General features: G+C 36.2%; 1 protein-coding gene and 1 long non-coding RNA gene across 6 annotated transcripts in view; one reads left to right on the top strand and one right to left on the bottom strand.

The window, feature by feature from the left end:
- The window catches only part of LOC5576163 (UDP-N-acetylglucosamine--peptide N-acetylglucosaminyltransferase 110 kDa subunit), a 129,018-nt gene that overhangs the window by 63,226 nt on the left and 42,203 nt on the right, over positions 1–23,589 (top strand). The window lies entirely within an intron of this gene.
- Positions 22,526–23,573, bottom strand: LOC110675920. The gene is made up of 2 exons (XR_002499918.1): positions 23,051–23,573; positions 22,526–22,993 (listed from the first exon to the last, which is right to left on the bottom strand). It is a non-coding gene; the product is annotated as an uncharacterized LOC110675920 (long non-coding RNA).

Genomic DNA, 23,589 nt, shown 5'->3' with positions numbered 1-23,589 from the left:
AGTAGGTACCAAGCGGAACACTTAGCGGAAATAGGAAAAGCTCAGAAGACGATAGACAAGGGGATGACATACGATTTCAAATCTAAGGTGGCAGAACATATCTTTTCAGAAGGACATACAATTACGACGGCCGATATCAAAATTTTGAGAAATGTTTCTTCTCCTTGGAAACTGGATGTGGCGGAGAGTCTGGAAATTTGCAAACAGGTACCTACGACGCTACTCAACAGAGACAACGGCAACGGCAATACATGGCTATTCAACTTGGTACCTACTAATCGTTCCCGTGATGTACCTTTCAGCATTTAAAGTTTCAACAAAAGAGGGATGGAATGTACCTAAAGCTCATAAATTTTAAGTTAAAAAATAATAATGGGTAGGGAAATACGGTTATACCTAGTGTTAATATATAATGTGTGCATACGATGGTTTTCTTCAAGTCGAGTCTAGTACACGACACTGAAGACGGCCTTACAGTTGAGGTCGAAATACGCGTATCTGTCAAAGGATACAAACTCTAGTGGAATTAAATGGTATAGTACTAAATTCGGTTTTTTTTCATCTACTTAAACATTTGTGTTTTTGATTTAATATTGCGTTCATTACACTTCCACTAAACAATACTTTCATTCACTTTCCTCAAATGAACACATTTCAAACGGGAATAAAATATTTATAAAGTTTTATCAACCGCAACACTCAAAACTATTATGGCGGTTGTTTACACTTGCTGCGAATCGACGCCGCCACCGCACTATCGTGTGTGCACAATCATCGCGATCGTTGAGCGCAGTGATGTCAGAGTTGCTATCTGTAAAATCATAGCATTTAATGTGAATTGATCACAAAAATCATTAAAATTTTATTAAATCAGTGATCTTGTGAAGGAAAACTATTTGCAAAATGATAAGTTTATATAATATGCAGCAAATGTTCCGAAAACAAGCATATAACAATTGCTAGAAAAATCTGTCACCAATCACCTGGCAACACCGTCATCCCTTGCAAACATAAAACCGTACCGATGCATAACAAAAATATGCGATAAATCCAATTAAAAACAGAGAAATCCCGTTGCCCTTCATTAAATTGTAATGTTTTCTTTTGATATGTACTATTGAAGAGTTGATTTTGATTTCCAATACTCGTCAATCTACTAAATTTACCATGTGTTTACATAAAAATATGCTTAACACAAATGTTATATTTTTTGTTTGTTTGTTTTGAAAATATACATGGAAAGACGACACTACTACTATTACATCAATCATGATTCTAATGATTCTTTGAGTTACACGCCGCTTCACCTTAACGTGTATTATAAAAAATCGTACCTTTTATATTTTTCTACGATCAACCTATCACAGAAGAAGAGCCTGATGGTATTGAAATGATTTCAAATCTGTTTTTCCGTTAATTACACGGAAAATAAAAAATGTTCCAGAAAAAAATTAAAAAAATCATATTTTCAAAAGTATAGTAAAAACTAAAGTTTTTATTATTGTCAAAAATCAGTAACCAGAAAGGGCTTCAAGAAAAAATTGAAAAGGATAGAGATGTTCAAAAATAAAAATAATAAAAATCAAAAACAAAAATTCATAAATTTGCGAAGAAAAATAAATCATTGCCCAAACCGTGTTTAGAATGATTTTAGATAACGAAACATAATATTTAGATCGAAAACAAAAATTTGGGTATTAGAGGGTTAAACAAAAATGACTTTCTAAAACCGACCTTGTTCCAATAATTGAGCTTTTTTAGAGCAATAATTTATTTTTTTGGATTTCTTTTTACGTGCTGTGTGAAGTAAACATATTTTCCGATAGAATAAGTTTTTCATCCTATTTTGTTTAATATACATTTTGTTCAACACAAATCATCGAATCTACAGAAGACACTTCAAAAATGTAGTTTTGTGCAAGATTTTATTTTCCATGCTTTATAAACCTTGTTGTGTTTATATTAAGACTGCATATTATTCAATATATTTTTAGCTGCTTCAATATTTGATGACATGATGAAGATTTGCGTGAAAAAAGCTTTTAAAAAGATGAACTATGCTCTGAGATATACCGTTTTGAATGTTTGCGACTACTTTTCGATACACTCCTTAAATCACCACCCAGAAAGCTGAACATTTCACAGAACACTAAGTTTATGGTAAGGATGGTAAGGAACATATGGGAGACTGGATTCTCAAACATCTATAAATTTTGAACAGCCCTATTGAGCATATCTGTGTTTTTGTGGATCTAAGTCAGACTAAAATGTGTGCAAAACTAGGTCTTCCAAATAGTCCTTGGAGCTTAGTCATCCATATGTACGTAGCCAGGAATTACGTCGGAGTGGTATCGAATGACCTTAAAAGCTATTCCATATATTTTTCACAAAAAATTATTATTTTCAAATAGCTTAAGAAATTCATTAGAAATTTCAGAAGAATTTCCAAAAGAAATCATAGATCTAGTAGTAATTTCAGTGCATGAAATTTAGATGGATCTTTGAAGGTATTCTTGAACAAATTTCTTTAGTAAGTTTTGAAGAATAGTAGCGAATTAATGCAAAAATATGTATAGTGAGACAGTCGAGATAAAATGCTTTATAGAATCCTCGTCATAATTTAATGAGAGATCCCCAACGAAAATCATAGAGAAGGTGTACTTAGAGCAGTTCTGCCCAACCTTTTTGAATTGCGGGCCAAATCTAAGAAACAATATCGCGGGCCAAACTTTTTTTTAATACAACAATTTCAAAATTTGTTCATAAATTCAAATAAAAATAATAAAAATTCTTTTGGAAATATTGCAAATAGACAAGATAATCTTGCCTTAAATTTTGGGAGAATTCTGCTCCTGATTACGGCACTGGGTTGGGATTCTTTTGAAAAAATTGCCCTGAACGCTGTGAGAATGTTGTTCAGGATTTTATACAAATCATCCTCAACATTCAATCAAACATGTTTAAGGATTCTGTCAGAATTTAATCTAATATTATTTGTAAATCCTTTCCTGTCTTTTAGAAACAATTCCCTTAATTTGCGAGAATAAACCATTGGACTCTGTGAAAAATGTTCTCAGCACTTCGTCAGAACCAAACCACATACACCTTTTAAAATTTCGTTCTATAAACTGAAGAAGTCTGCTCTGCTCAGATTCTGTAAGAAATTGATTAACGATTATGTGAAGACCGTTCTTAAAATAATGTCCCATATTCGCTGATAATCATGGCTAGGATTTTGTGTAATCCTCCTGGGATTTCAAATAAATTCTTTCTCTACCTTTTTTGTGAGAATCCCGAGTGCTCGATTTTTCCTTGAAATGTATGTGTGAATTCTGTATAAATTTTGATAGGCTATTAATTTGACTTATATTTGATATAATTTTCTATGCTTCTGATTCAGTGAAATTCAGTTCGATCATAAACTTTAATTGACAATGTTTGTTCGAACTTGATAAAAAAATCAGTTTTGTTCCTTGATTGTTAAGAAAGTTATTAGCAAGATTTATTGTGTTTACTTCTCATAAAAGTTCATCATTTTACGAAGGACGCCTTCTAAATTATTTACACCAAGTAAATTTAGAAGGATCAAAAAACTAATATTAGGGGACGGACCTGGTGAAGTGGTTAGAACACATGCCTCTCATGCCGAGAACCTGGGATCGAATCCCATCCCCGAGATAGTCACAAAAATTTCAGTGACGATTTCCTTCGGAAGGGAAGTAAAGCCGATGGTCCCGAGATGAACTAGCCCAGGGCTAAAAATCTAGTTAATAAAGATAGAAAAAAAATATTAAGAGTCTTCAAAATAAAATAGCTTCAAATAAAAGAATCTAAAATTGTAACAATCAGTCCTGAAATGTTCTAATATCAAGTTGGTAGATCAGCAAAAGGGCCAATTATGAGGAAGATAACAGAGCTCTTCGCGGGCCGTACAAAATGAAGCGGCGGGCGGCCCGCGAGCCGTACGTTGGCCAGGCCTGGCTTAGAGGAATTTCTGGTCGAATTATCTAAAGACTCATAAAACTACAATCCGGAGAAAATCAACGAAAACACTTGCACTCAAAGTAAAAATATATTTCTGCAACCCTATAGATATTCATTGAATTCTTGAAAAATCTGATCTCCTGGATCTCCTGAAAATGTTCTTAAAAACTATCATATTTTAAATTTAGAAAAATACAGCATTGAATTTATCCTTAGAAATTGTGGTAGAATCGCTAGGGAGTTTCTGAACAAATGCCTTTCAGTAATGCCTGCAAAAAGTTCTAAACGAATCTGAGAAGGTATGCCTAAAATCCAAAAAAAGGATTACCAATTATCCGAGCAAAGCAATTCTTGGAATCTTCTTGGTGGAATATCAGAAATTCTAAAGGGTACACTTGAAATTTGTAACTAGAAAGAAATTCGGAAGAATCCTGTTAAGGAATGCTTGGGAAATCCCCTGAAGGGATTTATTGAGGTACCCTTGAGGAAATATGTTTGGAGGTCTCTTTGGTGGAATTGTATACCTTACAAAACTCTTGATCTACTATTAAAAAATATATGGTGGTGTTTTTAAAAAAAAATCTTAGGAATTCCTGGATCAGAAGAGGAAGGAACACAAGAAATATTATTACTATTTTTATTTTAGTAAATTTTCTACCAAGGCAAGTTCAACATTTAAATTTGGAAGAAAATATCTGAAGTTATTGCTTGTGTAGATTCTGCCAGAATTCCAGAATGCTTGAAAGATTTTCTAGAACTATCCCTAAAATAATGTTTTAGTGAGTTTTTGAAAGAAACTTTGGTTGTATCTCTGAATACGTTCAAACAAGAAGTGTTGGTTCAATTTTACTAAATTTGGGCAGTAATTCGTGGATAATTCATTGACATGATTTCTGATCGATTCATGGCAGTGTTCCCGAGATTATTCCCAAAATTGTCCACAAACATTGTTTTTGGTCATACATTTTTGTTTAATAAATTGAAAATCGAATTTATTACTGTACCATTTAATTCCACTAGAATTTCTACCCTATACAGATACGCGTTTTTTACCTCAACTGTAAGGCCATCTTCAGTGTCGTGTTCTAGACTCGACTTTTTTATCAAAATAAATACGATTTGATGATAAAATAAAAATCTTGAAATAATTCTTAACCACAATGATTATTATGATTATTTCTCTAGAAATAGTAATTTTCGACTTTCAGAGACATACCAGCCAAGGGTCGAAAGTCTCTTTAATAAAGAGAATAAAATAAAATGTAAATTTTAAATTACGCCATATTTTTCTACTGACTCGAGAAAAATAGATGGAGAATCGAAAATAATATATTAAAATTGATATTTCATTATTTAATTAATACGGTTTTGATTTTTTGAAATAACTCGAAAATTATTATTAGAATAAAACATTATTTTCAATTCTCCATCTATTTTTCTCGAGTCAGTAGAAAAATATGGCGTAATTTAAAAATTACATTATATTTTTAATTTTTTCATGTTGAAGCATAAAATATTTTTTCTTGTAGTTCGGTTCACGGTTCACTACAACTGACTTAACTAGTTGGCAAAATAGAAACTTTTCTCAGGCACTTTTTGTTAAGACAAAAAGACAGCTACAATATACTTACACAAGCTTTCAAACCTTCCAAATCCAATAAATTACCAACAAGAATTTTGAATTGTAAATCTTAAATCTATAGTACTTGAAGAAGGGAAAGAAGTGAAAATATGAAATTTTGTTAAAATTTGTTTTATGACTTTTAGAGTCTAACTAAAACTTACAGTTCAAGGAACAAAATAAAGCTAAGCGGTTTTGTACAAAATTTTGTGAAACTCTCAAAAACTGTATGTGTTTGGAATTCATAATAAAGCTGAACGAAGTCCATTTAATTAAAATTATGCTATTATCAGCGTTCTAAATTTTCGTATCAATGATGTGAAATCTACGAGTTTTCGCAAGAAAGGAGAATGCTTTTACGCTTTCTTACGTGAAAATCTTTTTTTTTCGCTCACACTTATTTCCCCTAGGTGGAGGATAATCGAAAATCGTTTGCACTCTGGGGATAATTTATTTTCCACACCGTAATATTTTCGCTTACCAACTTATCCCAAGAATTATCACTATGGGAATGAACAAAAACTGATGCCGGCGACGGGTTTCGAACCTAGAACATTGCTAAAAACAACCGCGAGGCGTGCGAGGCGAGCGTGCAAGTAGTATGGTTTCCACATCGACTTGACGAAAGTGATGGATAAATTGGTACATACAAGCAATTGCTGCTCGTGGTGATGAAGACAGGAAAAATTCTCCATGGATAGGAGAAAGAGAAAACTAACTTCACCCAGCTTTGGAAGAGTGCGATTATCTTTTTTACTTTGTTTTGTTGACGGAAAATTTCGCAAGGCAGATTCTCGATGAAAATTGTTGTGAGGGAGAAATCTATTATCGTGAGTGATAATTCGGAATCTTGGATACGATTTCGAAGCGCATCATATATATATATATATATATACAATCCCAGAGTAGTTTGCCAGTAACGCTTTGAAATTTTTCATCGAAAATTTCCATATAGCGCTACAACAGTCAGTTTTAATATATAACAATACAAGTGCAAATTGTAGAGCACTACAATAGGTATTTGACAGAATCTTCTAGATTTTTTTTGGAACATTGCTCTTCCCAATTCGTGGAATGTCTTCGGACTGTTCATTATTGTCGTTTTCGTTCTTAGGAACTTGGTCGGTGATCAAATCGTAAGCAAACCTACATCAAGCCAACTGTGGTTCGGTCAAATTTGAATTAAGTTGAGGTTGAATATGTTGTTCAGAACGGGTTTCGCCGATTCCAACCTCAGCTTGGGCTTGCTGGATAGTTGCGCGTTCACCGCTAATGCTATGTGAGTCCCTACACTTCTTTTCATATGCAAAGATTTTCAGTAGTTGATAGATTACGCTTGTAGATGTGGAAACTGTATTGAAGAGTTTTCTGGATTCCATTACAGGTGTGGTTAAGAATATGTATGAATTATAGTACCTATGTCTGAATTAAATTCCCTGAAAATTATCTAACATCTGAATTTAAGAAACTAAGTAAAAGTTCAATAGAAATTACATTATTTCCTCAAATATGTTTCGTATACATTTTGTTTTCCATTGAACCATCTGAACTCAACTAACGAACTTCTTAAAAAAAAGTTACGTAAAATCAATTCACATTTAAAAATACTTAGTAAAACGAGTATTTAGTGTAGAAGATAGTCGCCCAACTTGATTGGTTATTGCCACTATCCCTTACTTGGTCTCGACTATAGGGACTCAGAGTAAACTTTCTTAACGGGAGAAATTTGAACTTAAGATAAACTTCCCAATTGAGTTTGCGACATGCACATCCGGCAATGTCCTCAAGTCACCACCCGTTGCTGGGAACACTGGCATGGCCACCCTAACGCAGTCCAATCTCTCCTAGCTCTAAAGAGCAACATTGCACTTGCACGCCTGCTAACCCATCGAATCACATGGGTGAGCGAGCATCATTTGCTCTCACCACTGGTGTGGAAAACTCTTTCGGGAAAACTCAACATTTTCACCTCCCCATCCATTCGTTCCCATCCAACGCAACTTGCTTGCTTGCTCGCAACACCGCAAGTCAATCTATGCTTGGCCGGAGGCACAGTACCAAACCGGCGGTTATCGCGATCGGATGCGTGTGTGTTTCTCCGCTACCGCGAGTAATATACAGTACTGATCAGAATAAAGTACGCCATTGGACGAATTTCCAATTTGGAAGCTTGAGTCTAACTCGAGACTAGTGCTCCGTTTGATCTGAAATGTCCGCCGGAGTTTGAACAAAAATGGAATTTACTTAGCTGAACTTTCACATCTCTCTATAAACAAACTTTTGAGTTATTGGAAATCTCCTATTTTGTCAAGAATGATAAAAACTGGAAATTCTACACGTTTCACTTTTAATCAACTCGATTATCACCTTTATAACGTTCAATTTTCGGAATTACAGAAAAACCTAAGTGAGATTTTCAATTTTCCCAACCTAACTACTATTTTCACCGCTCTGCTATATGGAGAGACAAAGACAAAAACGTCATAAGTAATTGAACAAAACGTTGTATCATTTTGTCATTAGTTTTTGTGGAAAAACGATAGACACAAGAATATTTGGACGCGTCAAGCTTTCATGTACAGTTTTGACGATACAAGTGAAGAAAAAATGCCAATATGTGAGTTTATTATAAAACCGATTTAAAAATGAGGTTTTATTTTTTCTCAATTTTTTATCTCAAAACCGTGTGAATGTTACTTACGTCGATTTGAAAAAGTAATCGATAAAGGTTTAATTAGGCATAACTTTAAAACAGTAAACTTGAGAACAATTTCAATTTGGCAATTTGGCATGACAAAAAAGTTTGTAGAATAAATAATTTTCAGTTTAGCTGACTGTTTTAAAAATATTTCTTTTTTGCCATTTTTATTCTAATATTGTCAATGTTTGTAAAATAGGAAGTTTACAACACTTAAAAGTTTGTGTTTAAAATATTTTTAACTTTCTGCTGAGTTAAATTCTAGTTGTTTCAGAGCTGCGGTAAAAAATTCAGGTCTCAATGATATTTTATTCTGTCCAATACCGTATTCCGATTGGGGGCGAACCAATAATCCGCTAAATCCAGACGCACGTGCGTTTGTTCCGGAAGGATGCGTTGTTTTTGACAATAGATGAAATTGTAATTTACTCGTTGCCTCATCCTAATCTGCTTAACACACAAGACGTGGACGAGGCAGTGCGTGTGTGTCGTCTCATATATCAGCCGCTTGTGCTTGGCACTAAGTGGAAAACCATGGATCCGTAAAATGCGAGGAGGGGGAGGAGTATTTTCCGCCAACCGTGCAATTGATTGATCTCCGGAGCAGTGTGTGTGAGGAGGGGATCTACCGATACGCGTAGGTGGAAGCCGATACAAATCTCCGGTGCATGCTAGGGGGTGGGATGTGGCTTGTGCCGGATCCGGATATCCAACTGGGCAATTCGGTGTTCACGGCTACCTACGGTGGGGGTGACACAATGTCCATGTGAAGGCCAGCAGAGAGGAAAAAAACTGCAAACCGCCGTGAGCAGCAATCGATTTGCCGGCGAAAAAAGATGTTTAATGATCGAAACGGTCAACGCATGAGGAGATTCTGTGTACCTATAGTGTAGGGAGTGTGTTCATGGTGACATTGATAGATTGGAAAAAGAGGGAGGGCGGAAGGAACATCCAGGGGGGGGGTGACCCAGACCCAGAATGTTGTGATTATGATGTTGAACCTGTCCCTCATCTCGGGTTTCTTTACCTACATGTTCAGACTTGTAATCAACCGGTACATCTAACGGTCATGTTATTAAATAAATGAGTTTGAGTGGGTGTTTTAGGAACTTTTTGAATGTAAAATCAATATTTAAAATAAAATTTCATGAGTCGATGACGCATGCCACGATATCGACTCATGGAACCATATTAAAATCACAATTTCATTATTGCTGGGATGAAACACTCAACAAACAACACTTTTCAATTCATTTCTGTTCCATAAAATGGTATTTACATAAGTCGATGGTCCCTTCGATATCGACTGATGGAGGTTTCATCTCATTTTATTACAAAACATCCAATCCAAATCTAATTTTAATCAAATCGACAAAAGATAATCATCGGAAGCAAGTCTGGTCATGTTGAATTCAGGAGACCATTTTAGGTCCTGTTTTTGGTTCCTAAAGAGTAATGGCATTAGAAAATATCCATTTTGCGAAATATTAAATAACACTCTTCCAGAAAATAAAATGTTTCGAGATAAAGTTGAGATATTCTGGGCGCCATTTTGGATGTTTTGTTCAGTAGCCCCGGTATCTGGTTTCGTAATTGGAATTCATATTTAAAAAAAAATTGAATTCATATTTTAAAAAAATCTCGTGGCACAAATATGTAAACTTGAAAAGCAACATCACACCCAACTGTTTCGTACCCAAGTAAAACAATCGGAAGCTAAATTGGAGTATTTGGATTTCGAATTCTATTGAGAATCCTGTAAGAAACGAATGAAGTATGACAAATCCTAGAAAGTTACAGATAAATGCTTCCAAGACTCTCATCAGAATCATCGTAAGATTTTCATCAGAATCCTCGCAGCATTCTCATCAATTTCATCGCATGATTTCATCAGAATCCTTTGAGGATTCTCAGAAGATCTCACAAGAAATCTCTAAGGATTCTCATAAAAATCTTTTAAGGATTCTCATCAGAATCCTCTCAGGGTCCTTAACAAACTTATTTCAGGATTCTCATAAGAATTCTCGTAGGGTTCTCATCTGAACTTATTCAGAATTATCATCAGAATCCTCGTAGGATTCTCATCAAAATCCTCGTAGGATTCTTATCAGAATTCTCGTAGGATTCTCATAAGAATCATCTTAAGATTTTCATGATTCTCATCTGAACTTATCCTCAGAATTCTAATATAAAATGCAAACGAAAATTCTTATAATGAGAAATAATAAATTCAACTGTTTCGTCAAAGTTAAACTATCGGAAACTAAATTTGAGTGTTTGGATTTAGATTTAGCTGAAAATCCTGGAAGAAATCAGATAAAAGTCCTAGAAAGTTTTAGATGAATCCTTTTATGACTTTCATCAGAATCATCGCATGATTTTTATCAGAATCCTCGCACGATTCTCAGCAGAATCCTCGCAGGATTCTCATCAAATTCATCACATGATAATCATCAGAATCCACGCAGGGTTCTCATCACATCATCTTAGGGTCGATTTCTTCACCATCGCTTAGGCCTTAAACCTAATTTAACTATATGGGTATACGTGGTTTACGGCTTAAGTGAAGGTAAAGAAATCGGCCCTTAGTACTCTCATAAGAATCCTTTTAGGATTCTCATCTGAATCATCAGCAGAACTTTCTCAGAATGCGCATCAGAATCCTCGTGGGATTCTCATCAGAATTCTCGCAGGATTCTCATCAGAATCCTCTCCAAATTCTAAGCAAAATCATTTCATGATTCTCATCATAATCTTCTCCGGATTCTCATTAGTATCTCTACCCGAGGAGGAAAGAATAATTCGCAATAACTTATGCATACCATATTTTGGTATCATACCATAATTAGGTATTGTTCAGTTGTCAATACCTCATTTTGGTATTATAATGATATTGGAAAAAAAAATGTTTAAAACAATTAAAAATACTTCATTTTGGTATTCGATAGGTATTGAGGAGGGGACGGACCTGGTGTAGTGGTTAGAACACACGCCTCTCACGCCGAGGACCTGGGATCGAATCCCATCCCCGACATAGTCACTAAAAATTTCAGTGACGACTTCCTTCGGAAGGGAAGTAAAGCCGTTCGTCCGGAGATGAACTAGCCCAGGGCTAAAAATCTCGTTAATAAAGATAGAAAAAAAAAAAAAAAAGGTATTGAGGACTGCTGGAAAAAAATCACTTTTATATGAAAGTCCATGATGTATTATATAGGTATTACAATACCTGATCTACTTGGTATTTGTAGAATATGCAGAAAGTATTTTACCTCTTATGCAGGTCTCATTCATACCTCATTCAGGTTGTAAGTATTGGAAATTATCTGGTATGGAATACCTCAATTTGGTATTCAGTAGTTATTTTCTTCTGCTCGGGTTAGATTTACATCAATATCCTCTCATCATTCACATCAGAATCCTTGCAAGTTCTTCACCGGAATTCTAGTAGAGTTCTCATATGAATCCTCGTAATCCTCATCAATATCCTCGTACGATTCTCATAAGACTTATCTTATGATTAGGATGATTCTCATCATAATCCTTTCCGGATTCGCATCTGAACTTATCAGACTCCTCTCAGAGCTCAGAGCATCAGGATCCTTCTTGGATTCTCATTAGAATATTTCAAAGTTTATCATCAAAATTCTTCCTGATCATTCATCATAACCCGGACAACTAGAATGTACGTATAACGAAAACATCTTTTGCGTTACGCGATACTTATATATGCAAAGTTACATGTATAAGATGGCCACATTCAAAAGGTCTTATACGTACAAAAGTGGAGGCGATAAACGTGCGTATTTTATATGATAAAAACTAACATGCAATGCGAGTGTATAGATTTTCTTGCGAATTCGTCTGTACTCTTATGCGACTTAATTTATATTAACAATGTTGATTTGACAGCTACTACGGATTGATCCGACTTACTTTGTAGGAGTATACGGGACGAAACTAAATGTTCATATAAACTCATAACATAGCGTTTTATGCGAGGAAACTCATCGGTCAAACGATTTCATCCACCATGTAGTGCAGGAGTGATGCAATTTGTACAAGAAGAACGACTTTGTTCGTATACTACTATGCGACTTCTCGTTGTCTAGGAATGCTTCCAGGATACTCATAAAATCTTACCACGATTCTCATCCAAGGATTTTCATCACAATTCTAACAGGATTCCCATCACAATATTTCCAGGATTCTCATAGGAAAACTTTCAGTATTGTCACCAAAAAAGAATCAGAACTTCAAGGGATCTCATGAGAAGCCTAGAATCCTCATCTCAACAGCCACCTTCCAGGATTCTCATTAGAACTCTTCCAGTATATCAGTTCACAAAAACTTTTCCAGTATATCAATTCCTGCCTTCTTTATCTGAAAATGCAACTGCTCATATGATTATTGTGCTTGAAAATTGTTCCACGTGAAATCGCAAGACTTGATACACACTATATTCACATACTTTCGCATAATTACATTCGAAACATATTAAAATTTTACTAAGAATCACTGGTGGAATCCCGAGCAGTAACGAATAACTCGCACCTACTGTGCATACTAAATTTTGATATTATGTTCTAAGATTTTGTTGACTATATGTACACAACGAACACGTGTCAAATATGCAAGTATAAACTGCAAAAAGAAATCACGTGCTCCGGTGGTCCAACCTACAAGCTGCGAAGCCCCTTTAGAGACCCCGACGCTCGGAGGCAAACTGAATTCGGTTACCCCAAAAGATACCATGTATCATTTTGCACTCTAAACCTGCTACGGATGTATGAGATGCACATTTGACACATACACCGTCGTGAAGCGCCCATGTAGCGAATAGGGAATCGTGGGTTCGATTCCCACCGGAGCACGTGGTTTTTTTTGCAGTTTCTATTATAGTATAGTGCATTTGACGTTTGAGTTAATAGTACTTTTGACACGTGTGCGTGCATCGTGTACATGTAGACAACTAAACCTTACAACAGTATAATTCCTTAGGCTGGAACAGTCTAGAACTTGACCATTTAAATGTGAAATTTTGCCTTTATTAGGTATTATTAAGTAGTCCAGGTATTATTATGGTATTTAAAATAATGATTAACACAATTGAAAATACCTTATTGAGATATTCGGAAATTGTGAAAATTGATCAATTGAGTGAAAAGGTTTGAGCAAATAGTGCAACAAAATCGTGCACTGGCTAAAGGTTCTTATCTTAGCACTGTCAATTGGCCGCTTTTTCGAAACTTCCGTAACCCGTTACCGAACCAATAGGAACCAAACGGAACACATCTCTGATGAATTCTCTACAAAATTCGGAAAAGCATCACATAGCATGGTGTGGTTTATCAAATCTATAAATTCATCACTTTTTCGGAACGCTAGGGATCAGCCATGGAAATTAGTTATCATAAAATTCTGCAAATTTTGATGTGTAACATGGCTTGGTTCTACCAAAAGTATAAGTTGACCATTACACCAAGTGCCATTTGATGACCGTCGGAATTAACCCTTGGTCACTTGGTAACCAGTAGTGCCCTGAACAATTAACTGATTGTTTGGATAGCATGTTCAATGCATTTTGCACCAAATAATAGTTTAACGGTTGAATACATTTTGTTACAATAAATGAATAAACAAATTCACGTGTAAAAAATCACAGAACATAGAGTAACATTTGTAATGTTCCATTTATCAGTTTTGTGGAGAACGTTACTTCTTGAGCCCTACGGGAACGAGGTTTCGTTGAAAATGTTTGTGTCCTCGAGGCAATCCCGTAAATATTTGTGTTTTTGAAGCTGGTTTGCTTTCAGCCGACAGCTAAAGGCTTTCTATCTTCATACCTAAATTTTTTGTCTAGGATTCCATTTCCTACTGGTCTTGCTCTTTATTACAATAAACGGTCTACTACAACTTTGCCATAGAACATGTACGACTCGTGCTATAAAAATCATCATTCTGCAACTTGTTGTGTAAACTACTATTTTATTCAGTCCTTCAGAATTGTCCTATTTTTTTAAATTGTTGGAAAACAAACCCAAAAATTTAAAATGATGAAATTTGACAACAACATTTGCTAGCTGAGAAGAAAAATTAAAAAGGACTTATTTAGGACCAGTTCACGGAAGTCCCATAAAGAACTGAAAAAATACTCAATGCCAATGCTGGTCCCATTGGCTAGTTTAGTTCTCACATGCCATCCGTAGTCGAAACTATAAATCAAGTTGAATTGGAGTCAGGTTAACACCAATTAGAAAAAGAGAGTTGGGATCATTTTTACCCAATCTGACTCAGCGACTCACAGGAATATCTCCAAACCGATGAACATTTCCAAAAAATTCCAATGGCCCTAAAAAAACTAGACATCCAAACTATTCCATTCGAATTACCATTCACGGGAATCCATCATCGTAATCACCAAAGTAAAGTTTCTTGATTTTTAGAAAAAAAAAACTGCTTTTGAAAATTTGGAAATCAATGACGGATGCTACCCCCTTAAACTGAAAACAATCCGTCCAGAATTGTTGAAATAGTAGTAATTTGAACTTCTTCCATTTGCTAGATGAGTGGACGGATACGGGTTAATGTTATATTGCCACGGATGAATGGATATTTTTATTAGGGAAATTTGCAGATCGAATTAGATTCATCTTTTTTATGCCCTTGCTCATGATTCGAATTCAGCGCAAAAATAATGGTTTGAGAAGTAAATCTTCCCCACTTTGAGCAGTTAACATCCAGTTGCTTTCGATGCGGGCACACGTATCGGTTAGAAAGAATCTTTTGAGTATCTGCCGCCTGTTGATGGGAGCGGAAAGATAGCTTCTAAAAATACTTTTATCTACAGGCAGTGAAATCAAAGCATAAACTCTTAACCAACCATGTTATATTACTCTATTCCGAATGCAATTTAAAAGCAATAAGATAACTAATCCTACTTGGCAAGGCAATTACATCGGAGCTGATGATCGGCGTAGAAAATTTTTCGACCCATTTGCTCTCAATTCGCACCTTTGTCTACAATTGCAATATGTCATTGACGACATTTGTCACTGGCAGTTAGCGAACACTGCGGTAACACGTCAGATCTCATTTTGAGTGGTGATGCCATGCGGTAAATTTTCATTCACCTGTTCGTTCGTTGTCTGACCGGATAAAACCAAACAAAACTGTAGTACCGTTTTGATTCATATTACGGACACTTAAGGCCTCAGTGAAGTATAACCCAGCAGAGAGCATACAAAATAAATCATTCTGTATGATTCTTTAGCGTTATCAAGCGTTGGAAGCCCTTAACTTTCGAATGGTGGGTAAAGAATTCGCTTCCGCAATATGAATAATTTTTAATAAATCAAAATGTGTGGTCTTTTAATGATTCTTATTCCGGACGCTTCCTCACTTTTGCCTCATATTCCGGACACTTTGATTCGAATTCCGGACAGCTCATGATAATCATTAATGGAGCAGTCAAATCATTAATTGAAATCGTCAAACCACTAAAGAGGCATCTAACGCAGTTGGGTATTATAATTTTTTAAAGATATTTATGGAATATGCTTACTAAAACGAGCCTTGAAATCGAGAACTTTTAAACGGCAAAAATTGAAACATTTCGTGTGAAATGTTTCCCATACAAAGTAGAGTGTCCGGAATTTGAAGCTGTCCGTAATATGAATCAAAACGGTAGTCTGGCTATATTCTCATCGAAATTGACCGTGTAGACTTACGCGGGAAATTGTTGACGAGTCGCTCTTCGCACCGTGTAGGGATAGAGAGTACCTATTGGTACAAATAGGATTATTACCATTTGAGCGACGCAAAGCCACTTAATAAGCAATCTGTCAAAGTCTTTACTCAACTTGATTCAGCTAATTTTAGACCATCTCGTTCGGTAGTAAACCCATAGAATGAACGTTTACCAAGCTGTGTTATCGTTTCCAAGTGGTGGTTGAAATGAGACAATAGATCTTTTATTCCTCATCAACATTAATACCCTATCGTGTAATTAATTAGCAATTGAATCCATTTTTTTGCATCACACAAACCCACTCCAGCAGACAGATGTCACCCGAATGATGCACATATTTCTATTGGTGGAATGTTCGAGGGTGTGAGTGCCTGGATGCATTGAACAAACTCAATTTAATCGAATCCAGGCCTGATGGCATAATTTTATAAATAAACTTCACGGAACTGAGTGGGAAAATTGTTGGCCGATGACATCCCCACTGTTCCTGCCGCTTTCATCACCATCATCCGCAAAAACGTTAGAAATGTTCATAAATTTTTCGCGGCTCTTGATTAATGAGTTGCACGCACGCAACGGCGTGAATGCCACTGTGGCGGTTGTTGAGTGAGATATTTTATTATATTGGATGACTGGGTTGGTTGGTCATTTCATTGAAGAACGGTGGTTGGTTTTATGGTCTTTAGATTTGTTTTCAAGACCAGAATATGTGTCAAGGCAGCTCGGTGTTCCTAAAAACAGGTACCAATTTCTACATGAGCAACATTGCTGAAAGGTTAAGCATTACTTGTACACTTAAGTTTTACTCATAAGAGCAAATATTGGAAGTTTTCTCGTCTTCTCAGGGCACACAGCATCATTGTACCTGCTAAACGATATACACATGCAAACATGGTCAATTGCCAAAGAAAGCTCTCAGTTAACAATTCTGGAAGTGCTCATAAGAACACAAAGCTGAGTAGCAGTCTATGTCCCTGTTTGGGGGCAACACCAGAAAGAAGAAGATATACTTTTTTCCAGATAGTAAAATGTAAAATGTCCATTCTTCTTGTAGCGTAGATAATGTCCTGTAGGCAAAGCTGCAAGCAACAGTGTAATAATTTTGAGTTGCACCAATAACACATCCACAAAAATGGTGATAAGACTCCCTCTTGGGAGCATTCGCATACACTTAATTTCCGAAACGGTGCTTCAACGGAAGTCCGCCTTGGGATTGTATTCTTGTATTCTTCACAAAGAAAAAGCTGGTTTAAAAACTTCCATAAGTAAAAGCCTTGCGTGCCGACTTCAACGACTCTGAAATTAGAGAGCTTTAGAAGTTTTCTGAGCTTCACAATACCTCCAGATGTCACTAAAGCTTAGACCCAATTCTAGGCTGTTCTTCAAGACGCAACTAACTTGTTCAACAATAAATGGATACCAGGCATAGTTTCAGAACGGTATCAAGACATAAGTTATTCAGATTTCCTCCGTAAAAAGTAATCAGGAGGGTCACAATTTCACCTTCTCAAGTTTTGGCAGGTTTTGGACTAAAGAAAAGACAGTATCTTACTTGATCTACGAAATCGACCGTCCATGTGTTGGAGATCAATTCGATTGAAACAGTTGGCGAAAAGCAACTTGGACTCAATGTGGTGTTTGAAGTTAGATATTTTCATACTTCAATCAAACCCCTAGAGATATACAACGCCATAGTTTCGTAGTACATTTAAAAAATTGTACAAAATACAACTAGTTCTGGCCTAAAAATAATTGAATGAACTTTAAAAGTTATCATTGACATTTTGTAATATATCGAACTCATTATAAATCACCCTGAAAATAAATATAGATACAACTACATAGTATGAGGCAAGAGACGGGCCTGGAATTGAACCCATCCCAAGGAGGAAAGAATAACTCGCCATAACTTATGCATACCATATTTTGGTATTATACCATAATTTTGTTTTTGGTTTTGTTGGTATTGTTTAGTTCTCAATACCTCATTTTGGTATTGTAATGGTATTTGAAAAAAGGTTAAGGTAATTATAGAACGAAGCCACACCTCACATTTTCAAGAGCACAAGACTTGAGAACCAAACAGCACTCCGCGTTGAAATTCTAGCCCATTGGTCGCCACCAGCAAGCAAGCAATTTGATTGGTTTTCAACGCGAACTGTTGTCAAATTCTCTCGTCTTGATAATTACGACAAGTGCTGTTAAAATCGAATTCTGCGCCGAGTTACGTAAAACATTTTTTGCAATTTCTTAGAATACCACTTGAGTGTATCAGAAATTATATCAGAACCACCATTATTCACCATTATTTTACAATTTCTGAAAAATTGTTGTGTAATGATTCATTATGCAACTCAAAACAGTTGCGTAATAAGAAAGCGTTGCGTAATGAATCATTACAGCACTGGTTTCAGTTCCGTAATGACTATTCACGCACTGCATACTTCAGTGCAGGAAAGTAGGCCATTTCATTACAGATTGGCTTGATGAAAAACAGCCTATTACGATGAGAAATTGCAAAAAACATGTTTTGCAATTTCGTAGAAGTACACTTGAGGGTACCAGAAATCAAATCATACCTTTTGTTTTTGCATTTTTTTTTGTTGTTTTCAGAATCATTGCGTAATGAAAAAGCATTTCGTAATGGTAATTACGCAACTGAAATCAGATGAAATCATCAAATGCATCACTTCCAAAGTCAGATAGGGTAAGTGATTCAATAGTTGTGGATGTTCCTTAAGAGGCCTTCCTTAGCCGAGTGGTTAGAGTCCGCGGCTACAAAACAAAGCCATGCTGAAGGTGTCTGGGTTCGATTCCCGGTCGGTCCAGGATCTTTTTGTAATGGAAATTTCCTTGACTTCCCTGGGCATAGAGTATCATCGTACGTGCCACACGATATACAAATGCGAAAATGGCAACATTGGCAAAGAAAGCTCTCAGTTAATAACTGTGGAAGTGCTCATAAGAACACTACGCTGAGAAGCAGTCTCTATCCCAGTGGAGACGTTAATGCCAAGAAGAAGAAGAAGAAGAAGAAGGGTGTTCCTTAAGTTACGGTAATGTTTTTTATGCTGATCCGGCACTGTCAATAGTTATGTTGGCTTGTAGATACCTGAAACAGTTGAAAATATCATTGAAATTCTTTCGAAATTGATGAAAATTGACAAAAAGTTCTCATTTTTTTTTGCTTGTACCAATAGTTGCGGTAATGTGTTCCTATAATGGATGATCCCATAAGAAAACAACGGATACTGCCCATAACTGCATAACAGTCACATCCGACATTTTTGACAAATTGGAGATAATACCATGGAGTGTTATCAAATGATAAATACTTTCGATCAACTTACTGAAATCTGTGAGATTGTTCTAGAAAATTCGCAAAAAATACCAAGTTGTTTTGTCACATTGGTAATTATAACCGCATAACAGTCACATTGAGATTATAAATGAGCCTCGTAATGTAATTGCAATGAAATTTCTATCAGAATTATTTTCTGACTATTCACCTAGTATGCGATATGAGTTGTACAAAATATCAGCAAATAAGCACTTTTGAGTTCCTGGTAATTTTTAGAAATTTTAGTTTCCTCCCATACTACCATAAAATGCACACTTGGTACTCCATTTACTCAATGCCTACTTTTGTCGAATGTTACAAATATGCAGTTATGGGCAGTATAAGGCCGAAACAAAGATTTTTTTTTTATTATCATCTGCCTCACAACCTTCATAAAGCCGAAAATATTGAAGTTGAGCAAAAAAGATCTATTATTGTTTTGGCTTCCGTTAGATATTGAACTAGTCAAAAAACCTGGTAGAATAATACACCAGAGGAAGATAAAAAAGTTTAAATACGAACGTTTCGAAGAATTTACTTTTATATTATTTTTTTCGTTTCTTATTCAGGCCAATAAATTGAGTTTCAATTTTTGTGAACCTACCAAAGGTCGACGGGACAGAAAGTCAAACTAATATGCATATCGGCCTTATTTTTATTTAACCCCGACGTACTTCCCAAGTGCTCTAGGACATAATACGAAATTATTAATTGATAACATCATGTAAACCAAGCATTTTTCTCAAAATTACGGTATTTAGAATTATTTAATTTTATTACGATTCAGAAGGTAGCCTCTGAAGGTTAAAGACCGTGAACAATCTCTACTTTATGTTGAATAGTACTGCCCATAAAAGCATAACTGTCCCATAATGATTTTCGAACCAACGCCTTTTTTCATCGCAACATTAATGTTTTAACACACACTTCATTACGCATATTAAAATGTTTACACTTTGTTTGAACATGTTGAGGAAAAATGTGAAGTTAGTGCAGTCCCATATTAAAAAATAAAGGCATAACAATCTCTATATAAACTTTGAACCCCAATAGCAACTGCAAAACTGGAATTATGTTAGACTTAATATTTTTTACTGATTAATATTAGCAAAATGAGTATTCTGAGGGGTATTAGCAAAATGAGTATTGAGGGTTGAGCTAAATGAATATGGCATTAAAAATTTACTAGAAAATTTTAAACATTTGTATGAGAATGCAAACTTCAAATTTTGAGCGCTATTTTCTCAATGCCTACTAATTCCATAAGGGACAGTTATGCCTTTATGGGTAGAGTACGTTATTAAGATCCTTAAGCGAAGTATGCACTTCAACAGAAAAGTAATCGCCTATCTCGATGCGTGGGAAATTTCTTGCAAGAAATGCTCAAGAAAAGCATTTTTCTTTGATCGCAGTACGCAGTTGAAAAGAAATGTCAATTCAAATGGAGCTCACTGTAGGAAATTTCTTGACCATTTCTTGGGCACAAATTTTTACTTTTCTTGAGCGGAACAGCATACTTAGTTTTATTGTTGTTGTCCTGCCCATCCATCAAGCACTTAAAATAAAGATGAATCGAAGCAAACTTCAAATTTTCAAAAGCACTAATAGAGTTAATCATAAATCACAGACAAACAGACGTAACACTAATCGAAATTTTCATCGACCACGCTTTAAACCAGGGACGAAAATACTCAATCTATCCTCGCCTACATTGATACTTGCTGGGTAGAATCTTCGTTGATTTTTATTTGTTTTATCCTCGCCTTGACAACACAACAAAGATTGGCAAAGCGCTTGCCGCAAGATTGTCAGTTTCCTTTTAACCTGCTGATAGTCAACCGCTTTGTGATACTCGGAAACAAAAAATGATATTCATTTCAACTAGCTTGACTTTCTTACATTCCGCTTCGGGAAGTTGTAATTTTTGCACAAAGCGCACTAAAGACGCGTCAATATCATCGATTTCGTGCATCGGATCGTTCATTACCCGTAAAGCAGCATATTTTTTAATTAATATGAACCTTATTGATAATCAATTTTCTAAACCTGACACTCTTCTGCTTCTGATAACCAAAAACATCAACGACATACGGGCATCGTTGTTTGTTTTATTCATCTACTTTTATGCCATCTTAATTGGTAAAATCATATTGGTGGTGGTGCGGTTACTTTGATGGAGGCATAAATGTCAGTGAATTGAGTATAGTGAGCATGTTTTTTTTCGACCCTGCTTTAAACGATCATTTCAAATTTCTTAGGTATTATATCTCACAGCTAGAGGCGCGCGCACCGTTTTCCTTCGTGTTTGACGTTTGACTAGCGCCATTTGCAGATCTTGTTGCACATAATTGCGTTTAGTGTAACATGGCCACCACATGATGAGTTGTGAAGTAGGCGATGGATTTTAAAGGAAATTGTTCTAAATGGTGTTACGTCTGTTTGTCTGTGCATACAGTGTTCCGAACTGAAAATTTGATAGACTGGTCATCGCCAGTAAGCGACAATTCGGTAAAATTTTCAGTGTTAACGATTGTCTGCTTCCCTAGATTTGTGTTTTATAATAAATTGAGGCTTCGATTCATCTTCACCTTAACTATCCACATCAGTGATGTAGTGTTAGTGCAGGGATTAGAAATCGTTCAATAGTTCTTTATTAGATCTATATGCCATATTTGACGAAACATAGGACTCCGCTTGATTATTGGCTACCAGAGTATGCTAAATCTCCAGCTGGAAGCCCTCTATCAGCTTTAATGTTTTATCATAAAAATATTCAAATCGCTATAACTTTTTATTTTTTCCATATGTTTTACCATTTTTCCACAACTTCTCAAAAAACTCTTCTATTTTCTGAATCTGTATCGATATTGAAGATATTATAATGTTCTTTGGGGGTCCGACATTCCCCATATATACATTCTTTGGTCGCCATTTTGTTTTTAGTCAATTCATCACAAAAATATAATATGTACTATACAATGTTAGGAAGGTAATAAGGAGCTCCTCTGAAAAAATCATACAAATCGGTTGAGTTGTGTTGCCGTTCTGTCGAGGAGGGAATGAGAATCTCGATCAGTCCCGGAAAGCTCAAAGGGGTGGCATGCCAAACAAACTAAACTCCAACACAAATCTGAATAAAGTGTACATATTTTATTCAAAGGACATTTTCTTATCTCCTTCTAAGCCTCATCCTACTCTAGCTTGCCTGCCTTCCTTTTCTCTTTTGAATTTCTACTTATGTGCTAATTTTCCATCTTGTACTCACTATTGGGGCGCCCCTACCGTAATCGCTGTTCTGGCCGCCGCCATCATCATGGATGTCACCCTTCCGCACATGATTCCACACTACCCTGCAGTGCAGCCGTGGCTCGCTCGCTGGTGTACTATGCCTTCACGACGTCTGACCAAGACTTGCGGTTGCAACTCAGTGTCGTATACTGCGGCTGTCGAAGGCGTCTTTCGGTGGACCAGTGGTTCGGCCCTCTCCGGGCTTGACTCAACTCCCGACCGATAGTTCGCAGCCACCTCGCGGTCGCACCTGGTTCGAACAAGTCCGATGCCACTATCCGTGTGTGGATTAGCTGTAAATAGAGAAACAAAGCCCTAAGGCACCGAAGCCATCAGCCTCTGTGGTGTTGACATTTGCGACGAAGCACTTACTTCCGAGGGAAGGCTTTGTTTTTGAACCGAAGGATTGGACGTGGAGGTTCTCTGCGAAGTGATCGACTTCTAGGCTGGCTGAATCAAACGACTGTGGAGCAAATGATTTACGTTTAGGGATTGTGCCGAGGACAACTTAATTTTGTCTTACCCGTCGTTCGTTTAGCTCTCGCGACGTGTATGCTTTCCGCGAATGGCATGAACTTTGGCGAGGGAAATCCGGTAGTGGTTGCTGTGAAATACCAGGTAGTTTCTTCAGCATGAGTACTTATCGTGATCAATGGTTTGCTTACCGGTCCCTGCTTGGGTTGCATCCGATGGATTCGTCTTGGACGTCGTAACTGCTTTTAAGAGGTCTTGTCACGGGATGGAATGGAATTTACTCGTCGATTCCGTCCGCGTGGAAGGTTGTTCGTCCGATCTTCAAAGATGGCGGATGGATAGCGTCACCACCGCACTCTATTCGCCTTTTATCACTAATGGTTCTTTATCCAATATGGTTGCCTTTTTTCAACCAAACATATTTCAAACGTAACAGT

The sequence above is a fragment of the Aedes aegypti genome, chromosome 2 (assembly GCF_002204515.2).
Source record: "Aedes aegypti strain LVP_AGWG chromosome 2, AaegL5.0 Primary Assembly, whole genome shotgun sequence".
Lineage (NCBI taxonomy): Eukaryota > Metazoa > Arthropoda > Insecta > Diptera > Culicidae > Aedes > Aedes aegypti.
Note: the sequence above shows the minus strand (reverse complement) of the source record. Positions and strands in the feature narration are given on the sequence as shown.